The sequence below is a fragment of the Felis catus genome, chromosome A1 (assembly GCF_018350175.1).
Source record: "Felis catus isolate Fca126 chromosome A1, F.catus_Fca126_mat1.0, whole genome shotgun sequence".
In the NCBI taxonomy this organism is placed as follows: domain Eukaryota; kingdom Metazoa; phylum Chordata; class Mammalia; order Carnivora; family Felidae; genus Felis; species Felis catus.
Window position 1 is genome coordinate 181,831,541 of NC_058368.1, and position 12,589 is coordinate 181,844,129.

General features: G+C 36.0%; 1 protein-coding gene across 4 annotated transcripts in view; it reads right to left on the reverse strand.

Moving 5' to 3' along the window:
- The window catches only part of TENM2 (teneurin transmembrane protein 2), a 2,391,334-nt gene that overhangs the window by 1,316,074 nt on the left and 1,062,671 nt on the right, over nucleotides 1-12,589 (reverse strand). For all 4 annotated transcript variants that reach the window (XM_045040340.1, XM_045040320.1, XM_045040321.1 and 1 more), the window contains one exon: nucleotides 1,582-1,731. The gene's annotated coding sequence lies outside the window, so the exon portion shown is untranslated. The remainder of the gene's footprint in view (nucleotides 1-1,581; nucleotides 1,732-12,589) is intronic.

Consider the following 12,589-nt stretch of genomic DNA (forward strand, 5'->3'; position numbering starts at 1 on the left):
GGATAAATATCAAGAGTCCCCAATATTTATGCTGAAAAGAGTGGTTCATTCATAAATAATGAGCTATCTCTTCCTATTATAAACAGATAAATAGTTTCAATTGTAATAACGCTCACTAAAAATCTCAGTTTGGCCTATTATTAAGGGAGAAATGTAGGGGTAGGAGATGTGTATGTAGCTGGTTTATCTTCTAGGACTCTGTGTTCTTGGTAATTATCATTTGTCCAATAAATACAAGTCTCTGACAGTTCTATGGTGAACTCAGCAAGGTCCAGGCCATTATTTAGGGTTTTTATTTAAAGAATAAATATCAAATTATCTGGAAAGGCATCTCAAAGGATGAAAATTCAGCCTTTTTTAAAAAATAGTTTCTGGCTGCAGGAAATCAAAGAGGAATTTTCTTCCTCTGGAAGGCAGACTTCCACTCTGGCTATTGGAGAACATGCACTTTAACAATGTCTGATGTGGCACAAAGTTTCAACATGCCTGTTCAACACCTATAATCATCCTGAAGTAGGCAGGGAATACTGGTACTGGAATACTGGGTAAAATTTTGGTAATTACCATTTAGTAACAATATATGTCTACATATGTATGTATAGATTACATGTTATGTGTGTATTTACACACATACATAGAGTTTTAGAGTAGGTCAAAGATTGAATTGGCATCTAGAATTTTTTACTTGATGAAGTATTTCTCTCTGACTACAGATAATGCTGGTGGAACTGAAGTTATCTCACCTCCCCTGTCAGTGGGTGGGCATATGAAATCAACCCTCAATGATCAGATCCTCTTTCCTTGAAGAGACCTTCCAATAGTTTCTGCTACCTAAATTTCAGAGCTTCTCTAGTTTCTGTCCTTTTGTGAGGCTTTATTGCTGAGCCATCCATTTGATTCTGTGAGAAAGCCAATATGCTTTCAATTTATTCTTTTGTTTTTCTCCTTAGGTTAGTCAGTACTGGTCTCTGTTGCACGCAACCAGTGGTTTTTGATTTGTGATGTATGCGCCTTCCCATGCTTCCTGCAACTTCCTATTTTAGAAAATTGGACACAGGATATGTATCTGCTCTTGCCCACACAAAAAGCAAGACCTCTTTGAATTTAATCTTTAAAACATCCTCACATTCAATTACATTAATAAAATACTCCTTTAAGAGCAATGAAAGAGATTTAATTATGTATTTTGTTTTATTTTTTATTTTCCTGCAGACTAAAAACTTAAAAATAACTTCATTGATTTTGAAACATTAATCTTCTCTCAGCAGATGGACAGAGCCCGACTAAATGCAAATAGGTTAGTTTCTGTATTTGGACATCAGTAGCAATATTTTTCCAAGTTTTAAATCATCCGCATAGCATGTTAAATTATAGTGCCTCTCTTTCTTCTCTGACAGATTCCAACCTTTTGATTCTCTGCCTTCTTTCTTTGCTACAGTAAATTGATCCTTTAAAACATCCAGGTGCAAATGAATTAATGGTCTTCTATTGTGAGCCAGAGTGATTGGAGTCCCTCCTCCCTCCTTTTCTGCATTGAGGTCCTTTCCCCTTCTGAGAAACCCACATATCAATTAAACTCACCTGCTAATTAAAAGCTTGTTTGGAAAAATCCTTGCTAGTTAGAAGCAAAAGAAAGTGTAAAGGTGTCTAAAAATAGAGGCTTTGAATGTCAATTACTTCCTTCCTCCTCGGTTCCTGGTTCCTTGGGTTGAATTGAACGCTGATAAAGAGCTAGGAAAGGGGAAAAAAAAAGAAAAAAAAATAGTAAGTATCTTTTTCACCTATATTTTCCTGGGAGTATATCATTGGCTTAGTAACTTCAGCTCTTTGTCAGCAACATCAAGATACACAGTTTTTATTCATGAGACGGAAACACCATTTCTCACTCCTTATACAGCCACACTGATTTCCTGTATAAAGGCAGTAGAAACCCCAGTTCTTACACAGTGACTGTCAACAATCCAGCCGGAGCTTTTGTGAGCTGAAATATCAGAGGAATGAAAGTGAATGTAGAAATGATGCCCTGTTCTCTTTCTTAATGACACATGCCTGCTCTTAGATCCTCAACCACTATTCACTCCTGCTTGCTTTTCCTGAGAAATGGGTCCTAAGGGCAGATTTATACCAATACTAGATTGTCTTTTCTTTCTTTTCTACCTCAGACTTAAAAGCTATGTTGCTCTAAAGTAACATGCTAAGAATCAAACTATACAAAATACAATTATAAAAATAGAACTCAGGAGACCGGGCAAATCACATGTATGAACAAAGCCCCCACCCCACCTCCTTTTTTTTTTAATGTACCAGACCATGAGAACAAATTAAATTATGATCTGCCTTAGAAAATGACAGCTAATTTATCAATTTATTCATTCACTTGACAGATTTTTGTTAAAAGTCCACTATTTGGTAGTCATAGAGTTAGGAGGTGGAGTTAGAAATGTAATTAAGATCTAGTCCCAGCCCATGGGGAGTTTATAGTCTAGAAAAATAAACTGGGAGTAAACAGAAATTACAATAATATGTGATAAAACTGGCAATAGGAGAAACCTAGGCAGCTAACCCAATATGGAAGGTCAAACAAAGGCTTTTAGAAATGGTCAAAGTTAAGCTAAATCCCATAGGTTGAAAATAAATTACATAGGAAGGAGAATGAGAAGAGAGATAGACATTCCAATGTTGTTGAATGGGCAACATAAAATTGAATACAACACTTTTGAGGAACTGTCCACAGTTCATAGAAAGTGAAGGGAAAGCCCAGAGAAAAATCAAAATGTGGTGGTATTTTAAACTGGCTTCTGTAATAATCAGAAACTTTTTTTTAATAATAGGACTTTTTTTTTTAAATAATAGGATGTAGAGCTGGAAATAGGAAAGGACAAATTTCCTCCATGTTACTTCCTTTATGATGTGTGAAAACAAACTAGAACATGTTTAGGTGGCTATGAAACACATGTTTACAAAAAACATTGGGGATTAACTGACTTCACATAATTTACGTGCAAAATAGGTATAACCCATACAGATTTACATTCACAGGTCTAAGGTAGACTGCATGATACTAAATGAGGATAACATAGTGACTGATACAGCAAAGGCCTATAAAAACATAAAGCCTTCTTGGAAAAAAAAATGATTTCCCAATATGGTTATGTTCAAAAATAGGATATGGTTTAAAAAAAAAAAAGATACATTCACACAATGGAAAACTGTGTATCAGTGAGATTAAAGCCAACATGATAATCTTTAATTCAGTTTCGTTAAGGATATTGAGTACCTACTATGTGTCAAGCATTTTTAATATGTTCAAGATCAATCATAATTGATGAATAATGCAGTCAAGTCCTGAAGCTTTATGACTAACAAGGAATATAGATTATTAAAAAGAACCATCAATACGTACTCAGTGTTACAAGTACTCAGGGTTCCTTCTGCTCTCTCATCCAAAATATAAGGCAATAAGATGTTCTCTTTTAAAAAAAAATATTTATTTTGAGAGAGAGAGAGAGCTCAAGCAGGTCAGGGAGACAGGGAGAGAGAGAATCCCAAGCAGACTCCCTGCTGTCACCACAGAGCCCTATGCGGGGTTCCATCTCACAAATCTTAATATCATGACCTGAGCCAAAATCAAGAGTTGGATGCTTAACTGACTGAGCCACCCAGGCGCCCCAAGGCAAGAAACTGTTCTGATTCAGAGCTATTTCCCTGATACCTAAAATAGTGCCTGCCACTGTGATTAAGTAAAATGTATAAACTGTAGCTCACTGAGTGGTCTCTGAATATGAGGGCTTAAGCTCTGGTTTCAATATAGCACTATGGCTAGAGACCTCTTAATCTTTTTCCATATATTATTTTTGTTGGAGGCAGACAGAAATGGAACTCCTAGCTATAAAATCCAAACTTCTTTGATAAATCATATAGCCCCAAATTAATCCTCCAAACTGTAAATCACCCTCCAATGATTTCTTATTGCAATAAAAGAAAATCTCAATTCTGACCAAGACCTATTTCATCTCAACATTCATCTGACATTTTCCATTCTATAGGCATACTGGCTTACTTTCTGTTCCTTAAACACACCACATGTGTTTTCATTTTATGGCTCCCCCCACCTTTTTCTCTGAGTAGAATGCTTTTGCCCCAGAACATTTTCATGGCTCACTCTTATAAAGTTCTCAGAATGAATGTCACATCTTCAATGAGGTCTTCTCCGACAACCCTTTTAAAATAGCCACATTCACCCATCAGTATCATTTTATCATGTCATCCTGCTTTATTGTCTTCATGGCAGTTCTTATTATTTGAAAATTTTTATATTATGTGCATTTCATCCCACCCTCTACAACAAGACTGTTAGCTCCATAAAGAAAGAAAATTATATTATTTATCATTAAATGAGTGCCTTGTATACAGCAAGTATTCAGTAAATATTTGTTTATTACATATGTGCATAAATTATCCAATGATAAGCAGTTTAGGAAACTGTAAACATTGTTACCTCTAACAAAAATCCAGGGCACAAGCTCTGTTACAACTTAACCAACTTTTAGTACTGTAGACCTAATTATAAGCCTACAATTCAGATCCATTCTTAAAAGTTACTTAAAACTGTAGAAACTTTTTGTCCCCACCCCCCAAAGAAAATGCTTACCTTTTTCATTTTTTTTATTTTTTAAATGTGTATTGATTTTTGAGACAGAGAGAGAGAGAGAGAGAGAGAGAAAGAAAGAGAGAATAGGGGAGAGGCAGAGAGAGAGGGAGACACAGAATTTGAAGCAGGCTCCAGGCTCCAAGCTGTCAGCATGGAGCTAGTCACGGGGCTCAAACTCATGAACCATGAGATCATGACATGAGCTGAGGTTGGGTGCTTGACCAAATGAGCCACCCAGGCATCCCAAAAATGCTTACTTTTAAGATGAATTTTATTCTGAAAAAAAATGTTTTGGTGTGACAAGAAACCCAATGGGCATAAAGCTATGGAGGGTAAAAACTTCCACTGTAATCCCCCTCAAAACTTTAAACTTCAAATATCTTTTCCTAATTGAACATAAAATACCTTTACTCATACTGGCTATTAAGAAAAATACAGCATGAAGAATGTCATCCTGCAGGATCCTTGAATTACTCTCTTGTTTTTTATAAAGACAAAAGCCTAGTTTGCCCCAGTGACTAGATCATTGTAGGAAAAACATTGCACAGAACACAACAAAATATGCGATTATTTTTGCTACATTAGCATTATGACCTGGGGCAAACAGTATCTGAAGTGGACAAAAAGAAAGACATCTAAGCCACTTCTCCAAAGTTTAATATCATATATTATTATGAGCAATACATTATGAGTGGCCATAATCTTTGTAAATGTAATTCACTTGAGCAGATTTTAGTTAGTTCTTCACTTCATTTCCATGGAAAAGGTGAAATTTAAATTAGGGAGATAGTATAGGGTAGTAGTTAAAAATATGGGTACTGGAGGCAGAAACCCCTGGATTCACAAGTATATATGATCCTACTATATGTAAAATCTTGGGCCACTTTACTACATATTTGTGAATTATAGTTTCCTCATCTGTACAAGACAGATAGTTCTTACTTTCCTGGAGTAGTGAGGTCAAATGGGATAATGCATGTGTTTAACATAGTGTCTGACTCATAGTGAAAACTCAATAAATGTTAGTTATTATCATTAGCCTCATTGTTTTAGGAAAAAAATTTAAAAAGTGACATTGTAAAAAGTGTGAAATTAACCCTTAAATGGAAACATTTTAAATGAATTTTGAAATTTAGATATTTGAAAACAAGGGATTTTTGTTATATTTTCCCTGTGGTAATATTGCTTTAATTTTTAAAGCAACCACTTGTCTACTTCATGTCTCTGCTTTGATATTTGCCCATATTGCACAGTGATTTGCCTATGCTTCTTTAGTGCCATAGTAAAATCAGACTTCATTTTATTTTTCATTTCATGTGCAGAGGATATACTCCCGAAATTTCTCTAGTATTTCCATAGTGCCTTCTCGATCTTAAGTCTCTGTTAGAAGGTTCCCAACATGTTTTTACAGCTATTTATCAAGAGTTTAAGTAATTTTTGTTGATGTAATCATTCTTTACAATGAGCAATTTTTAAGTTCACCTAGGTAGCATGCCAGCATGGTAACTTATACCTGATGAGCAATGGCTATTTTACACCTTCAGAAAGCAATAGGTGAGGCAGATTTAGTTACAAAACTTGCATATAATGTTGTTTTAATCCTATCCCCCCCCCCTTTTTTTCATTCATCTGGTGCAGTCCTAAAATGCCCACATCAGGATATATGCAGCACTTAACAACAATATTCAAAACTTCTTTTGTCTCTCGCTAGGTTAATATTTTATTCTCTTTGAAACACAGAATCCACCTTTCTTCTGGAGAGTAAGAATAGTTCTGTTTTTGCAGAAATCTGTACTGTCTTTTCACCCTTAAAGCCTGTATATGGGGGTGGGGGGAAGGATGATTTTTATGTTATACAATACATTTTTTTTAAATCCACAATCAGCTGGGTTTCTAGAGATCTGAATTATGTGCTAACTACTCTGGTTAATTAGAGTGCTATTTAATTTTTGTAATTCAGCCTGAGCCTGAATAGTGCAAAATCCATTTGACCTGTATCTTACAGTTATCCATTTGCCACAAATCTCAGACCTTTTTAATGATGAACTGCTCTGACTGGTAATCACCTTTGGGCCTCCTGTTCTTTCTCTTTACAAATTAAAAAGAAGCCTGAAAAAACATCCTGGTGCAAGGTGCACAGGCAATAAGGTGAGGTTACAAGAGTAGAAAACTAACAGCAATCCTGAATACTGATGACTAAAAAATGTACTGGAACCATCTCCAATCTTCCTCTACTATTTGACAAAGAAGCACATTGAGCTAGATTAACAGGGGATGAACTGGAGAAGGAGTTGTGGGTCACACCCTAAATGGGATGTGCTTATGACAGAGAGAGGATTGGATAATCAGATTGTAGTTTTAAAAGATCCTAGGTAGAGAATGAATTAGAAAGGGTGGTTGTTAAAATAATATAAATTATAAGCTAGTTTGTTGTATTCCAAACAAGAAAAGATAGTGAGTTGGATATAGAACAGTGGTATTAGAGACTCATTCAAACACTATTTACTGTGCAGCTGCTATGTGTTAGGCCCTATTTTAGGTGTTGGGAAAAACATTTTTATTTATTTGTATGTATGTATGTATGTATGTATGTAATTTTTTAAATTTACATCCAAGCTAGTTAGCACATAGTGCAATAATGATTTCAGAAGTAGAATTTAGTGATTCATCCCCTACATATAACACCCAGTGCTCATCCCAACAAGTGTCCTCCGTAATGCCCCTTGCTCATTTAGCCCATCCCTCACCCAAACCCCTCCAGGAACTCTCAGTTTGTTCCCTGTATTTAAGAGCCTTTCATTCCCCCCCCCCGTTTTTTATGTTATTTTTGCTTCCCTTCCCTATGTTCATTTGTTTTGTATCTTAAATTCCACATATTAGTAAAGTCATATGATATTTGTCTTTCTCTGACTGATTAATTTTGCTTAGTATAACACACTCTGGTTCCATCTGCATTGTGGCAAATGACAAGATTTCTTTTTTTTTTGATTGCTGAGTAATATTCCATTATATATATATATATATACACACCACATAGTGTATATATAATATATACACACACACACCACATAGTATATATTTAATATATATATATATATATACACACACACACACCATATATATATATATATATATACTCTCTCTCTCTCTCTCTCTCTCTATATATATATATATATATACACCACATATTCTTTATCCATTCAATAGTGCTGCTATAAACATTGGGGTGCACGTGCCCCTTCAAAACAGAATACCTGTATCTTTTGGATAAACACCTAGTAGTGCAATTGTTGGGTCATAGGATAGTTCTATTTTAAATTTTTTGAGGAACCTCCACGTTGTTTTCCAGAGTGGCTGCACTAGTTTGCATTCCTACCAGCAATGCAAAAGGGGTCCTCTTTCTCTACATCCTCACCAACATCTGTTGTTGCCTGAGTTGTTAATTGTAGCCATTCTGACAGGTGTGAGGTGGTATCTCATTGTGGTTTTGATTTGTATTTCCCTGAAGATGAGTGATATTGAGCATTTTTTCATGTGTCTGTTAACCATCTGGATGTCTTCTTTGGAAAAGTGTCTATTCATGTCTTTTGCCCATTTCTTCACTGGATTATTTGTTTTTTTGTTGTTGAGTTTGTTAAGTTCTTTATAGATTCTGGATACTAACTATTTATCTGGTATGTAATTTCCCATCCCATAGATTGCCTTCTAGTTTTGCTGACTGTTTCCTTCACTGTGTAGAAGCTTTTTATCTTAAACAAATCCCAATAGTTCATTTTTGATTTGTTTCCCTTCCCTCTGGAGACATGTTGAGTAAGAAGTTGTGGCCAAGGTCAAAGAGGTTTTTTGCATGCTTTCTTCTCTAGGATTTTGATGGCTTCTTGTCTTATATTTAGGTCTTTCATCCATTTGGAGTTTATTTTTGAGTATGCTGTAAGAAAGTGGTCCAGGTTCATTCTTCTGCATGTCGCTGTCCTGTTTTCCCAGCACCATTTTTTTGAAGAGACTGTCTTTATTCCATTGGATATTCTTTCCTGCTTTGTCAAAGATTAGTTGGCCATACATTTGTGGATCCATTTCTGGGTTCTCTATTCTGTTCCACTGATCTATGTGTTTGCTTTTATGCCAGTACCATACTGCCTTGATGGTTATAGCTTTGTAATACATCTTGAAGTCGGGACTTGTGATGTTTCCAGGCTTGGTTTTCTTTTTCAGGATTGCTTTGGCTATTCATGGTCTTGTCTAGTTCCATACAAATTTTAGGATTGTGTTTTTTAGTTCTGTGAAGAATGCTGGTATTACTTTGATATGGATTGCATTGAATGTGTAGATTGCTTCGGGTAGTATTGACATTTTAACAATATTTGTTCTTCCTATCCAGGAGCATCAGGTCTTCTTCCATTTTGTTGTGTCTTCTTTAACTTCTTTTATAAGCTTTCTTTAGTTTTTAGTGTATAGATTTTTAACCCCTTTGGTTAGGTTTATTCCTAAGTATTTTATGGTTTTTGATGCAATTGTAAATGGGATCAATTACTTGATTTGTCTTTCTGCTGCTTCATTATTGATGTATAGAAATGCAACTGATTTCTGTGCATTGATTTTATACCCTGCAAGTCTGTTGAATTCATGGATCAGTTCTAGAAGTTTTTTGGTTGAATCTTTTGGGTTTTCCATTTAAAGTATCATGTCGTTTTCAAAGCGTGAAAGTTTGACTTCCTCTTTGCCAATTTGGGTGGCTTTTACTTCATTTTGTTGTATGATTGCTGAGGCTAGGACTTCTAATACTGTGTTGAATAATAGCTGTAAGAGTGGATAACCTTGTCATGTTCCTGACCTTAGCGGGGAAAGCTCTCAGTTTTCCCCATTGAGGATAATATTAGGGGTGGGTCTTTCATATATGGCTTTTATGATCTTGAGGCATGATCCTTCTATCCCTACTTTCTGGAGGGTTTTATAAGAAAGGATGATGTATTGTGTCCATTCCTTTCTCTGCATCTATTGGAGGATCATGTGGTTCTTACTTTTTTTTTTATTAATGTGATGTATCACACTGATTGATTTGCCGATATTGAACCAGCCCTGTATCCCAGGTATAAATTCCACTTGATTGTGGTGAATAATTCTTTTAATGTATTGTTGGAACTGGTTGGCTAGTATCTTGTTGAGAATTTTTGCATTCATATTCATCGGGGAAATTGGTCTTTAGTTCTCCTTTTTAGTGGGGTCTTTGTCTGGTTTGGAATCAAGGTAATGCTGGCCTCAAACAAGGAGTTTGGAAGTTTGGGAAAAGCATTTTAAATACAAATGACAAGATTCCTGCTCTAGTAAAGCTTACTTTCTTGTTGGAGGGAGCTGAGAGGGAGGATGAATAAATAAATAATAATGAAATTACTCTAGGGTGATGTGATTCAGGGGGAGTTGGAGAGGATTTCAGATTGTGAGGTTAGGAAAGAGGTGTTCTCTGAATAGAGGACATCAAATCAAAGCAGTGACTGTTGAAAAAAAAAAACAGTCACAAAGTATAGTAAGCAGAACCAAGCTTTATATGTTCAAGGAAAAGAAAAAATTGGTGTATCTGGAGCAGAGTAGGAGAGAGGAAAATGTGATGAATTCAGAGAAATAAGACTTTTTAAGTTGAGTAAGAGTTTAGATATTAAGCAAAGACTTTTATGAAAGAAAATGGCACAATTGAAATTATATTTTTAACAGATCACTCTGGTTCCTGAGTAGGTCATGGATTACAGAGGTCAAAAAGAGACAAAGCTACGTCAGTTCTTAAGTTTTTACCCCAGCACAAGTTACAGTGATGGATCTAGGGTGAAAAGTAGAGACGGAGAGTAGAGGCAAAATTTGAGAGATTTTGGAGGTAATGTTGACAGCTCCTACTGATGAACTGAATACAGAGGTTTGACAAAAGAAACAAAATTAAGGAAAAATTCTATATTTTGGGCGCCAGTAATTAAGTGGATATGGTACCATTTATGAGATGTAGAAACTCATAGGAAAGCAAGTTCAAAGGGGAAGATGTTCATGTTAACATGCCTATTACAACATCCATTGGGATATATCAGATTGGAAGGTATGGGCATGAGTCTGAAGTTTGGAATAAGTTCAAAAAAAAGGTGGGGGGAGATATAAATGTCGCACTCACTAGGAAACAGATGGTGTTTTAAAGTATGAAATTAGATGAATGTACAGATAGAAAGGGCCAAGATTGGAGCCTTTTGTGGTCAAACAGAATAGCAGACATCTGGAAGAGTGAGAAGGGGAATCTATTGGGTTGGAGGAAAACCAGAGTGTGTCATGAGAGTCAAAAGAAGAAAGAAGTTCAAGAACCAGAGAGGGGATCCACCTTGAGTAATGTTGCTAAGGGTTCAAATGAGGTAAGAGGGGAAAAAAGCGGGTGGTCCCGAGATTGATGTTGAAGGACTATTCAATCACAGAACTTGAACTGATGTGGTACCTAGATCAAGAGTGTCCCTTAGCCCTTCCCCATGTCACTCTCACTTCTTTCCAATTTCCCTGCCTCCCTCATAACTCTAGTCTATAATCTCACAAAAACAATCAACAAAAAGTAACAATTTCTATTTTGCTAACCTCTCCATGCCTCTAATTTTTCTCCTATATTTCTTATATATCTCTACTTTTCTACTTTTTCACATTATTGCCAGAGCTAACTTCCTAAAACACACATTGGATTCTCCCTTCAAAAATCTTCAGCAGCCACTCCTTTGTCTGGCATTACACTAAAAATTTTATCTTCAAATCTTGGCTTGAATGTATGTGGCCCACCAAATGGTCTCTGATTGTTCCTGCAGAATCATTCTTTCTTCTGCTCTTTCCATAATACAGTGCTTGTACCTATATATAGAACTTTGTAAATTTGACCTTGGGCTGTCTACGTTTCTGTTTTCCCTATTGCAATGAAAATACCTTAAGAGAAATTGCTAAAAATTTGGATTGAAGCAACAACAGCAACAGAAACAACAACAAAACACAAAACAACAGTAGTAGGAGCACCAGGTCAAAAACAATCATTAATATGTGAGTGCTTACTATGTGCCAGGCACAAAAGCACAAAATGGATCATTTAATATTTATTGACTTTTGGGGGCAAGTACTAGTATTATTCTAACTTTACATAGGAGGAAACTGAGGCAGAGAATGATAAGTGGCATGTCCAATGTCAAATGACTATCATGTATACAGCATGTGCACATAGAGTAGGATTTGAAGTTTATCTTCTCCCCAAGTTTATGGGGTCTTCTCCAACAGAATGGGTAGAAATGACCACTGAACTAAGAACCAAAAAACCTCATTTCAGAAAGACAAGAGTGATTTAACTTCATTATCATACATTTCTGGTTAAGGGATTCTTTAGCTTCCAAATCAATCAAAACTGCACCTGTAATCTGTATCCTAGAGAGTGCGTATGTGGGCATGGGTGGTGGGTTCTTCAATTTGTCATGACCCACACATTCAACTGAGGTCTGCTTATGAGGATAGTTCAATTACCAGAATCCAACCTACATGTGTGCCCACGGCATGGTGAATGAGGCTAAAGCTAGCAGCATGATAATGGGGAACAAAATAAAAGCATCCACCAGGCCACTGAGCAACAGGAGAATGAATTTACAGAATACTTACCTTAAGGAACCCCGAACACAGCATAGTGTGCAAAGCTTCTGGGTTTGGCCAATTTCCTATTGCTCAATGAAGGGAAATTTCATTTCTAATTATGGGTGAACTATTTTTGTAATATTCCCCTATCAGGTCACTACTTCCAATACTGAAATTATTAATTTGGGAAACATTTTGGAAAAGAGTTGAGATTAAGACTGATGGGTGCTATTTTAAAACTATACTCCAAAGAGAGAAGCTGAAATAAGTAAGCCAGTGCATCCTTTGGTAAGTTGACAGGCAGTGAATTGTAGCAAAAAG